Genomic DNA, 12,016 nt, shown 5'->3' with positions numbered 1-12,016 from the left:
GGCATTTTCTTTCCAGTTCACATTTGTCTACGCTATGAGACTTTTTTATACGCCTGAGGTCAGCTCTGTATCGTTTTTGTCTGGCGACTACAAGTTCATTAAAGGCGTGTTTCCTTCTGACCTGCTTCAGTTTAGATGAATCATATTTAATCTCATAAGCTTTAAACAGCCATTTATGATCGACTATAAATATAGAGAACATAATGCTTTTGGCAGATTTTGTTACTGTAAAAATGATTCTTTAGAATGGCATTATCAGCAAGGGATTGGAAAAAGATGCAATAAATAAATCCAGTGATGAGCACCTTTTTCAGGTCCTGTTAGGGACTACGGGAAGATCTAATCACTATGTGCAATATTAAAGAGGCTTACTAGCTACTGAGAGTGAGTGATCTTCCTAGAACGTCTGGACATTGCATGAACGCAAGTCCTTCTGAAGAAGATTAATGTTTGCCTTCAAAAACTGGAGCATGAAATGTCTGACTCAAATGCTGAGCAGATCATCAGAAGCGACAGGACAGGAGGGATTAACCTTGTACATGACATTCAAATGACCTTATTAGACTACATTTCTTTACTTGTAGATAAAGTACCAGGCCCTCTGTTACATTTTCCCTAGATGCACTATGTGTATGTCTTTCAGAGGGCTTTAGGAGGCACAATAGTTTCCTCTAGAAACCCTAAGGGGCCCTCAACATTAGCTTTTGAATATACAACTATCGCCATAATCCTTAATGATCTTCTGGTCAAGTTTATTATTGGAAATAAACGTCTAGAAAATCGCTGCTCATCAACATATGAAGAGTGTCGCTTGGGCCCAAAATACATCAGAAATTACACAAAAGGCCGAGCTATAGAAATTCAGTGGAGCACAGCCATACCCTTGCAATGGGTTTAGATTGGCATATTTGAGAGCAGTTGGAGAGGACACGCTTTTTTTGGGCGATACATTTATTTTGTGTTGTCCTGCTCTCCCTCCTTCCAAAATGGATGGGACTGTAGCAGATGGATCGGAAAAAGCTGACTCCAAAAAAAGTGGACATTTTAAACTTTCTTAAAACCAGGCCTGCAAACATGCATCGATCCATGCACTTGTCCTGCCCTCTACCCCTTCAACACCAACAGCCACTCCCAATTCATGTTTTTTCTGTCTATTGGGTGGAGGGGAATCAATGTACTTCTCTGGTGCCGCCTTTTTGGATGGAACTGTTTTGCTGTTTCTCCATTGTCCTAATTAAAGGTTGTTCCCCTATCCCTTTTTCTTTTTGATTGATTGGAAAATCATTATTATTCTCTTTGAGTTGAGCATTGGCAAATATAACAAGTCTGAAGCAAGATATCCTATGCACGAGACAGTATTTTGCAGCTGGACAGGAACACTGTAGTGTTTCATGCCTCAAAAACAACCACACAGGGGTGTGTGCTTAATTGAGCCATAACATGACTGCAAGGCCTAAAAGCCTTGAGTAAGGCTTTAACGCACTGCATTCACACCACAGCTCATATTCCCGGATGTGTATGGCGGAGAGGAGGAGCGGAACGCAACTTGTGTTTCGGCCTCTCCCTTCGTTGCCACCATACAAATGCTCCAGCCTCTGCACTGGCATGTATTTTCATGCTGGCGCAAATGCTGGATCCCTATGTGGCCCACCTGCTTTGTACACCAGCATAATGTAGGCTGACCCCTTAGGGGTCCATTGTACTTCCCCAGTAAAGAAATGACTGTGTAAGACTGGATCCCTCACTACTAAAACTCAGGTGATGGTCTTTTTAGGCCTCTCTGGGTCTTACAGAAACATCATGGCTGACTATTGGATCACATCAGGCCACCTTAATGGCATTTAAGCTCCGACACTCCCTAAAAAGATGGTTTGGTCGGAGAAATGTGAAAATGCCTTTTAGGGATTAAAGGATGCTTTTTGCCAAACCCCTATTCTTAGAGCTCCTGAATACAAAGAGACCTTCGGTAATCCAAACAGAAGCAGGTATAGGTGCAGTCTTGTCTCCTCCGGATGAAGTGTGGGAACTTCTAGTTTGTTCCATCAGCAGACAGGACACTTTTCTGTCAGAACTTTTGTCTTTCAAAACTGCGACTGTCGAAACAGTCACTATGAACCAAAATCTCGAGTTTCCTTGTCAAATCAGCCGTGTAAACTTTTGGCTGGATGTGGCAATTGTCCAGTCCCAATCCACACTCCATCCAGGGGTATGTCTGCTGCTGGGCAGTTTGAATAGCGCAACTCCTTACCATTGGCAGGCTGGGAGCAACCCGGGCTCGAACTTGGAATATTGCTGTTCTTCAAATTTTCATTTGGAGCCAAGACCCCTACGAAGAGTTGTACCCCACCGAAGTCCCAAAGATGCCCTTTGTATATATCCAGCATTGCCTACAGCCAAGTCCCAATGGAGTCCTGTCTCATTGGATCGACCTTCTGAACATCCTTGTTGGTGCTTTGACCAACCAGTCCAGGCCCTTGCTCGAAGACCCTGACCCCTAAAGGCTTTGAAACATCCCGGAACCATCCTGAGGGCCGACCAGCGTCGTCCAGGGTATCTCCAATGCATCGTTCCATGGTTTTGAGTACTGGCTTGAAACTTTACAGATCGCTAGCTTGTGGCCTAAAACCCGTCCTCCTGCAGCTGCTGCTATCCTTTTTGGAGCTCAATCTTTGTTGCTCATATGGGGTGTTCTTCACTGCTTCCCCATCTCAGTCATGTCCTGGGTGTTCTCCGTTCATTGTGGGACCCGTAGTGGATGTCGTCTTCAGGTGTCTGGGTCGTTCAGCTGTAAAGTAACAGAAAAGGTATCATGGAGCATGGAACCACCACCTAGCTGGGTCCCCAACCTGAAATGTACCACTGCACCCAAAGCCCCATGAACGCCCCAGGATTGGAACTAATGAATGAAGTAAGTGAGCACAGCAGATCTATGAACCCAAGGTGTGGTTTAGAGGGAGAATGTGCTTACCTGTTAACCGCCATGGGATTGAACAGGCGCAAAGTCCTCATGCTACCCCCTCCTTGCCTGGTCGTGATCAGTGGATAGTGGCCAAGGATCACCACTGTGCTTCCCTTAGAGTGGTGGTATTGGGAGGGTAGCCCTGATATTTTGAATTTGCCTTTATTTTCTTTATAATGAACATTTTACCTACTTGTTGGCTTTGCCAATGTTTGTTCTTCACGTCTCCAGACTTCCAATTCCCTGCAACAGGTACATTCGTGCGACTTGTGACTCTTAGTGGACCTAGACCTACATACCTCTGCAGGGAAGGACTTCTCAGGTGATAAGGGGCTTATTTCGATTGGGCAGGGTAACTGTTTTTATTACTTTTACATTCTTTACATTGTTTTTGCCATTTTTCATTTGATTTTGAACTGTTTCTGATTCACTTTACTTTCTACAGTTTCCCGTTTCATTGGTGTACTATTTCTAATTGTTTTAAAAGTAAAGTATGCGCGATCTCTACTTAGATCACCAACTGTGGATGTATATATGTTTATAGTTTTGGTTTAGTAATACTGCATACCTTTGAATGTATTTGCTATGAGTGTTTTAAGGCCTAATAGAGTATTTGTATACTTAGTGTTTAATTTCAATCATTTGAGTGCTCTGTGTGTGTGTCTCACACTACCCCTGTATCACCTGAGGTCTAGGCCTTACTGCTCAGCTACACTACCTTGATTGAGTTTGAATAGACCGAAGAGTTTATTATTCTGTTCACTCCAGTGGGTGCCTCGCAGAACTCTCCCCCCTGGGATGGTTCTGAAAATCCATCTTAACCGAAATCAACACTAAATATTTACCTCTAGGCTCTGGGTTGGCAGGTTATTCAAGATGCTCATCCTCAGGGGTCCCCTTGATCCATGGTTGTTGGGTTCTATTGAAGATCCCCCTCTACCGCATTTCCCCATTGGTTCACAATGGGGAGCTCAATCGTGTTCTGCTTGTCTGCTCCTGGGCCGTTGGTTCTCAAAGCCTCCACAGAATCTCTTCTGGGTCCTCACGTTGTCTTCTGGTGGTCAAATGCTTTCTTCTGGGTACCAGTAGGAAGGAACTGGGGCTTACCCAGCTTTTCTTCATAACCGCAGGTCAGCCTTCATGCTTTGTCCTGTTTTTCCTATGGGACACTTTCTTCAACTTTAGAACTCCTATAAGTGGCACAGCAAGTACTTCTATAGACTTTGGCATTTTTCTAGAGTGCCCACTGGAGTTCTTCACTGTGCCCTCAATTTATTATGTATGTTTACATCTGTGTTATACACTCTGGGTTAATTATATACAATGTATCACTGTGGTGCTACTGTTTCCCTCATTGGTGTGTAGTATGCCCTTCTAGGTCTAGGAAGTGTCTAAAATACATCCTGGACTGTGCAAGCCCTCCTGGCTGTGTTGGACATTGGGGGTGCCTTTGCCCTAACTCGCTAAGTGCTATCATTTTATTATGGCTGTATGTATTGGGGGTTAATACTTCATTTGGAATCTTTTAGTAAAAGTGTGCAAAGTCCTGTGTGGTACCCTTGGATCCTAAAAATGTTGGTAATTACTGAGAGTAATATTGTCTAGGGGTCTACAATTTAACTTACATATGAAAATCGGTATGTATTGTGTCTGCCACCAGGCATGGGGCTTACACTTTAGAGTAAACAGTGAGTTAGGCCTCAATGGCCTTTTAATGTTTTTGTATCTATATTATCCTGTGCTATGTGTTATGTGTAACCTCACTACTGTCTGTCCTTATTAATAAAGTGTATCTTTTTTCAGTAAACCGGTGTGGTGAGTTATTTTGTTGTCTATTGGGATTAATTGTACCTCCCTGCTAGCTTTCCTCCCTCCTGAAGTTAAGCCTGGCTGCTCTATGCTAACCATTGGGGAGCCTGGCTGCATGACACTATTCTACCATTAGGTTAGGTGATTACACAGCTCTCACCAGAAGGCTGTTAACAAAGCTTCAAAATATGTTCCCTGAACAGTGCGTCTGTTTATGCACTGAGGCTACCTATTTTCTATTGGTTAAACTGCAACTGTGCTTACCTTGAAAGTTCTCCTTTTGGACACCTGACTATGACTGCATATTGTGACGAATCTGTGGGTGTCGTCCCTTCTCCCTTATGGGGAGATCCTTCTCATGGGGCGAGGGTGGTGCGTCCACAGTACAATAGTACCCCTGAGGGTGGTGCACAGAGGGAGCATCACATTGGAGAGGAAGCTCCCTATGGGATTAGGGACGACCATTCGAAGAGAATGTGGTATATTTCCGCTTTGTCACCCCTTCCTCTTTGCCAAAGCCAAACCCTGCTTCCCTTGTTACAAACAGTGGTAATATCTTCTGTTGTATAACAAGCCAACCTTAAGTTAAAAAAATAACTAAAACACATCTGGCCTTCCATTTATCTGTAATATAAGTACTGGGACGAAGAAGATGGCTAGGAGTGTGAAGATTGATCCCAAGAACTGTGCTGAGTGGTCTAGTCTCACGCTGAATTGGATTGGGAGAAACTCATTCAAAATATTCGAGGAAAACCAGGTGAGGGAGATCCCCTCCCCTGAGAGGAATTTCCAGTGACGCTGTAGTACCGGCTGCAAAACGGGAGAGATGAAACGCTGTGCTCGGAGCATGGAGAAGGACCGAGCGTAGTCCAGGACATAAGGACTACGCGTGTTGGAGCCCAAACAACCCTCGGGTGTTCCAGGATCACAGGAGACGCAGCTGAAGAAAAGGCACTAGGAGTGAAGCGAAGAACATTGCGAAGCCAAGACAGAGACTGACGAAACGCTGCACCTGTGCTGCCAGAGCCTCGCGCAGATGTCCAGAGGCTCAAAAGACGCGAACCAAGTACAAAGGAATGCAGGCAGGCCGAGAGGGACTAGTGGTCTGGGGAAGCTGGCGAGAAAATACAGAATAAGAGGGTCTGGGACCATGAGAAGATACCACGAGGTCTGGGAGCTACATCCCTATGATGAGGAAAGCAGAATAAGAGGGTCTGGGACCCTGAGAGTAAAAGATACAGAAGGCTATATTTGGCAGGAGAGTGAACCAAGCTGTCACGATTTAGAATTGCAAGTCTGCGACTCGCACCCATATAAAAGCAAGAGAATAAGAGGGTTTGGGACCCCAAGCACAAGAGAGATAGAATCCTACACTTAGCAGGCGAGTGAACCAAGCTGTCACGGTTCAGAATTGCGAGTCTAGAACTTGCACCCAAATGAGAGCAAAGGCGATAAAGAGAGAAGATTTACATGCTTGGCAGGAGAGTAAACCAAGCTGGCACAATTCTGCATGCCGAGTATGGGACACGCACACTTATGAGAGCCAAAGGCTAAGGTGAACTTTATCCGAGAGAATACAGGGTCTGGGACCGAGCGATTAAAAACTTTTGTGGTTAATTATTGTGAAAGCTTCAAAGGGGCTAAGGAAGACCAATCCCTGGGCTAACAGAATATTGTTTCGGACTATGGGAAAGTCTAAAAAAAAGCCATAACAGGGAAATACTTCACTTGGCATATGGAACTTTTATTTGTGCTGTTGTGAACTTTCAAGAAAACCACATAATAAGGAGACAACCTCCTAGTTAAGAGGAAGAAGACATAATCCAGGGGAAAGGAGCCATTACCTGGATATTATAACATTGTTTCTTTTGGAAAGACCATCTTTCTTAAAACCTCCAGAGATATTTGGAACGTTTTGGTGGCAAAGAAATGTTACACTATTTCCTCAGTTGAGATAATATCCTTGCACATTAGATGTATGTTAAGAGTGTTAGGGTCAATAGTAGGGTTTTTGGGCACGACAATGACTAAGTATTTGTTTGACATCCTGATGTTTTCCTTCATTTTCTTTGAGCGCGGGAAACCCCTCTCGGCTTTATGAACAGAAAGGCATTTTACCAACCCTCTTTTTATGCTGAATAAAAGTTTATGACCCAAAACATGTCACCTCTGCGTCTAAGCTGTACTTCTGCATCCTTACAAGATGTACTTATATTGTTTAACTTACCTTTAAAATTGAACAAGCATGAGGGTCTATGTGGCCGAAGGGAGACATGCTTCAGTGGCATCTACTTGTTCAACATTGATCCAAGGCTCAAACCGATGCACCAATGTCCAAGGAGACACTCCCTGACTCTCAGCCCTGTCTCAGATAGAGACAGGCTATATAGACAATTGTTAGCATAATACACTTTCTATGTCTCTGTTCTTACAAACCGGGCACCACCATTCAAATGGAGAAGACTCCTTTTAAATTCTGCAAGGAGTGGAACTATTGATTCCCTTGGGTCAACAATCGTAGAATATGTCTTCATTGCTTATCTGGGCACCACGCTGAGATTAGTGGGCCAGATACAAGAAGTTCAAACCCCAAACCCTTAAAAGCAGAAAGCAACAGCAAGTATATGCCATGAAAGCGGCTAAGTCAAGCTCTTTGATGGCACAGCAAGGCATTACTAATGTGGAATCACCAGGGGAGGGGAAGAATATCACCACAGGAAATAGAGCCGCCCCAGACTCAAAAACATAATGTAACCCTTAGGGCCCTATGACATCTTGCACCCACCTCCCAATAGGCTGCTACATGGCAGACTCAGGAGCCACTACATGGCAATCAAAAGGCTAGGGAGACATAAATACCAATAACGGTGCCAAAACAAAGAAAAGGAAGTACATTTTTAACCAATGCCAAATTGGGTATTGAAAAACATACACCTGACACTGTGAAACAGACCACAAAAAAGACAGTGAATTACCCAATTAAATATTGTGCTGACCATCCTATGCAGGCAGACACACCAGTCCGGGGGCCTAGAATGCCCGCCTTCAAAGACAAGTGATCTCCCTATGGGTTTGACTAAACCTTTGATTGCTGGCAGTGTTCTGGTGTGGTGTAAGGCAAAAGGGTGCAATTTAGAAATATTGGTTAGTTGGGGAGGCTATAGGGAGTGAGAGTTGCTATGATGGATGGTGGATATGAGGCAAAGAGTGGTTGGAGGGGAAGAAAACTTGTCAGCTTGGTAGTGTCTGCTGTAATGTGCACCTTTTGGAGGAGTAGATTGGCTGTTTTGTTGCCTGTTTCACTGGATAGTTGTTAGTTTCTCTTTTGATTGTCACCCGACATTTGTAGGTTTACTGTGGTGAAATGGTTCGATGGGTGAGGGAATGATGCTGTTATTTTCTGTTGCTTTGTAGAAGAGACACTTGGGCGGGGGATGAGGTTATTGGGTCTAATGAAGTGGCAGTTCTGAAGGTTAGGTGGTCTTCATATGAACAGAGTTGCTTGGGTATAGAATTCCAGAGTTTGGATGCTAGGAAGAAAAAGGTGTGTCATCCATGTGTTTTCAGTAAAAATGAAGCATCGTTACAAGCGCATTGTTGATAGAGCTCAGTGTTCTTCAGCATATTTAGTGTGAGGTTTTGCTATATGACTCATGGGGATGACCTATGTGAAGATGACCCTCCAGGCTACACATTGGAATCGAAAGAGACAGAACCATCAGCCTATGACTCCTCCACAAAGGATGAATGCACATATTGTGCACTCTTCAAGAGGCAGCTGCCCGATAGAAGAAAAAAGTTATGCAGGACCCAGAGGAAAGGAATTTTTATGAGAAAACACTTGAGGAGACTGGCCCTCTGAGACAGTATATACCTCTTATGCATTGAGTGCAATACCAGTTGAAGGCTTCAGTGTATGCACCACTAATGTGCAATGAGCTAAATATGAGGATAGGAAATGAAGACAAGCAGTAACCTAATGAATCATTTCTATTTAGAGGCTAGCTCTTCATAGCCTTCATTGTCATAACATGGCTTGGAAGCATTATGGAACTCAGTTCAACTCAGTTCAACCATGGATGCTCTACAGACAAGGACGGCAAACGAAGATTTCATTTGGGAAAGGGGTTGGCAACTTCAACCGCTTATGTGATTCACACTTCCAATGTAATAGCTCTTATTGGCAGGTATAACCGATGCCAGTAAAACAGCATGCAAAATCTTCTCCAAGGCAGGCTCGAAAACCCGAAAACATCTGAGCCAAAAACAAGCATATAAGAAGGCCATCTCTCCTCCAATGCGGTCAGGAGGAGCACCTTGGATAGAGTGGAGACAGAAGGCCGCCAAGCAGTGCACCGTGCCATGCTTAAGCGATATTCCTGGCTCAGTGGGATTGGGTTCAGACTTTAGAACCAGGCTTCTGCAATGAATCCTTTGGAGTCATCACTGACTCCCTGGTGATCATCTCCTCCCAAATGGCCAGGGGACGGCAGCCACTACCTGATTCTGACCCTGCAGGTGGTATTATGAGGGAGGATCATGTGGGAGGGGGCAACTACCGTGATGAGATGACAGACCCATTAGGAGAGACACGCAGTGGTTGAAATGGGCGGGCGTGGCTGGGAATGGTGCTCCTCTACTAAAAAAAAAAAAATGTTTTTTTAAAAAAAGGTTTACTGTTCCGATACTTTTATTTTTAAAAGAAACCACTGCGTAATGGTTTAGTTTAAAAAAAGTTGAAACTTGTACTTCAGTGCACTGCACTGATCATTCCCTTAAACAGTAGGTGTTTTTGGGGGTTTGGATTCGCATGCAAGGGGGGACGTGGTTATCGGCCTTGTGGGGAGCTGGAGCTGGCCAGCAGATAACATAGTTCCACTACTTCTTGTAGTACACTGCGACCACTGGAGATGTGCTATTCTCCCCCCCCTTACGAAGAAAACCCTATGACACCTAGAATTCTGATGGCATACTTTCATTCTGACCAGTATACCATTCACACCTCATATATACATAACACACACATAACATCTCCTGTCTCTGATGTTTTTGTACTGGCCAAATATCCTATGGACTCCAACTCCCATAAAGTCTCAAGTACTGAGACGAGGAAGAGGGAAAAGGAGTTAATGTGGATCAAGGGAAACACTAAACTGAACATGCGTGCTAGGTGTGTGATGTGGTCCAAGTGTACGGGACATTTAAAAATTGTGCCTGCATTGGAGGAAAAGAGACGCAGAATGGAAGAAGAAGGAAGCAGCGTGAAGGCAGCAGCATGGGAATGGACCGTACTGGAGAAGGCAGGCGCTTTTAGAATGCTACTCGTAAGCTGTACCCACAGGTGTGGCGTGAGACCACAGAAAACACAGCAAGCACCGTGGGAGGACTGCTGGAGAGCCGGCAGCAACAACAAAGCTACTGGGAGTGCGGTCATGTCCAGAAGCAGCCGGCTTACCGGCAGGTGAACGAATAGCTGGTAGGGGAGCTGAGAGAAGTTCTGCAGAGCGGGAAACGCTGTCCCAGAGTGAAAGCTTCACAGCAGCAACATGTCATGGGTTGGGAACGCCATCATACACCAGTGAGTCTGCCCAGAGATGTTGCGGTCCCCGGGGCGTACTGACAGTCATGTGAGCCATTAAGAACTTATTTTGAATACCGCCCAAGTAGAACACAACAACCGAATTTGGAACAAGTAGTACCTCAAGTCAAGAAAGTATAGACAGTGAAGGACACAACTGTGCTATACTGAAAGACAGTGAGAACCTTAAAAGAAGCCCTGGTGAAAGAAGTACATCAGGCAGTGAGCATTTGGGGAGAAGATACCTGGCAGGGAAGTATATCAGGTGATCCACTTGAAATATTCTGAGAAATAAGACATTGTGTCAGATACCTGGCAAGAGAGTATACCAGGGGATCTGATGAACCTACTAAAAGGCTTCCTGGCAGGAGAGTATACCAGGAGGTTCTCCTGAATCAATCCTGATTACGTTCCCTCATAGCGCCTCAATGCCTTTGGGCTGTAGTGCGCTCTATAAAACCAAAAATAAAAAATAAATAAGAAGTTGGAAAGAGATACTTTTGCCACCCTTAAAGAACTATTGTTTGGAAAAGACATGTTTGCCATCCTAAAGAAGTTGTTGTTTGAAAGAGATACATTCACCATCCTTAAGGAACTATTGTTTAAAGACATTTTTGCCATCCTACCAGAAACATCCAGGGGATGGGAACCACCCTATGGATCCAAGGATTGTTTTGTTGGATTTATCTACTTGTTTTTTAACACTTTTTACCAAACCTACATCAGAGACACTGCCCTTACACTGTAAATTGTTCAATTCTAGTGTGAGGGTCAGATTAGTATATTTGCACAGAAGCACAGAGTATATTATTTTGATGAAGAGACACAGACTGATCTTTAGTTTAAGTTTCCTATGTAGGGAACCTCTCTATAGGATAGGGACAGAGGTGCCTTTATCCAACCCTTTTAGTTTAATAAAGATGTCTGATGTTGAAAACACTACACTTGGTGTACACCTATCATTTCTGACCCCTCACATATATTGTCAGAAGTGGGATTGAATTCAGTTGACACAAACTGGGGGACCCTTAAGTTTGATAAACTTTGTAAGAGAGCTTCCAATCCTACCTTTGCCACTGAATATTCTATAGTATTTGACTTATACAGTAGTAGGGGAGAATACCCACTGATGTAATCCCTATTCCCCCTCCTGGTACTTACATTAGACTGCCCTTTAAGTCAGGTTTGGCCAGGCGATATGGCTTAGATGTATTAGCTAGTGTCATAGACCCTACTATAGAGGAGATGTAAAAGTGATGATACAAAACAATGGGAAAAACCCTACCAAATTAAAGCAGGGAAGAGAATAGTCCAAAGCATTTTGTAATTGCCTCTATTTCCTAAACCTCAAGAAATCAAGGGTTGTGATGCAACAGAGAGGAACTAAAGGTCTTGGAGAAGCAGGTATAGAGCCCCCAATTGGACCAACGGTAAAGCCAATCCATGTAGCTGAAGAATAGTCTGAGGTTATTCCTGATGTAGCCTTTGCCCAAAGAAATGATCCCTTATTTGCTGAGTCATTTTTGCAGGTCTTACCTGAGGAGCGAAGAAGGGACAAAGGTGGACCATTCTTCTTCTTAAAAGCTGGGGTATTGTATACGGGAGGTGTTGAACCTGATGGTATTCCTAGGTCACAAATAGTAGTACCTAAAAAGGCATAAAAAAATTGT

The 12,016-nt window shown here is 44.0% G+C and overlaps 1 protein-coding gene and 1 long non-coding RNA gene across 8 annotated transcripts in view; one reads left to right on the top strand and one right to left on the bottom strand.

The window, feature by feature from the left end:
- Positions 1-12,016, top strand: part of SCUBE3 (signal peptide, CUB domain and EGF like domain containing 3) — a 785,923-nt gene that overhangs the window by 525,276 nt on the left and 248,631 nt on the right. The window lies entirely within an intron of this gene.
- LOC138520988 (uncharacterized) overlaps positions 1-12,016 on the bottom strand; it is a 258,021-nt gene that overhangs the window by 37,480 nt on the left and 208,525 nt on the right. The window contains exon 3 of the long non-coding RNA XR_011282901.1: positions 11,883-11,993. This is a non-coding gene — a long non-coding RNA (uncharacterized lncRNA). The remainder of the gene's footprint in view (positions 1-11,882; positions 11,994-12,016) is intronic.

This window comes from Ambystoma mexicanum, chromosome 13 (genome assembly GCF_040938575.1).
Source record: "Ambystoma mexicanum isolate Mex_15411 chromosome 13, UKY_AmexF1_1, whole genome shotgun sequence".
Classification (NCBI taxonomy): Eukaryota; Metazoa; Chordata; class Amphibia; order Caudata; family Ambystomatidae; genus Ambystoma; species Ambystoma mexicanum.
Note: the sequence above shows the minus strand (reverse complement) of the source record. Positions and strands in the feature narration are given on the sequence as shown.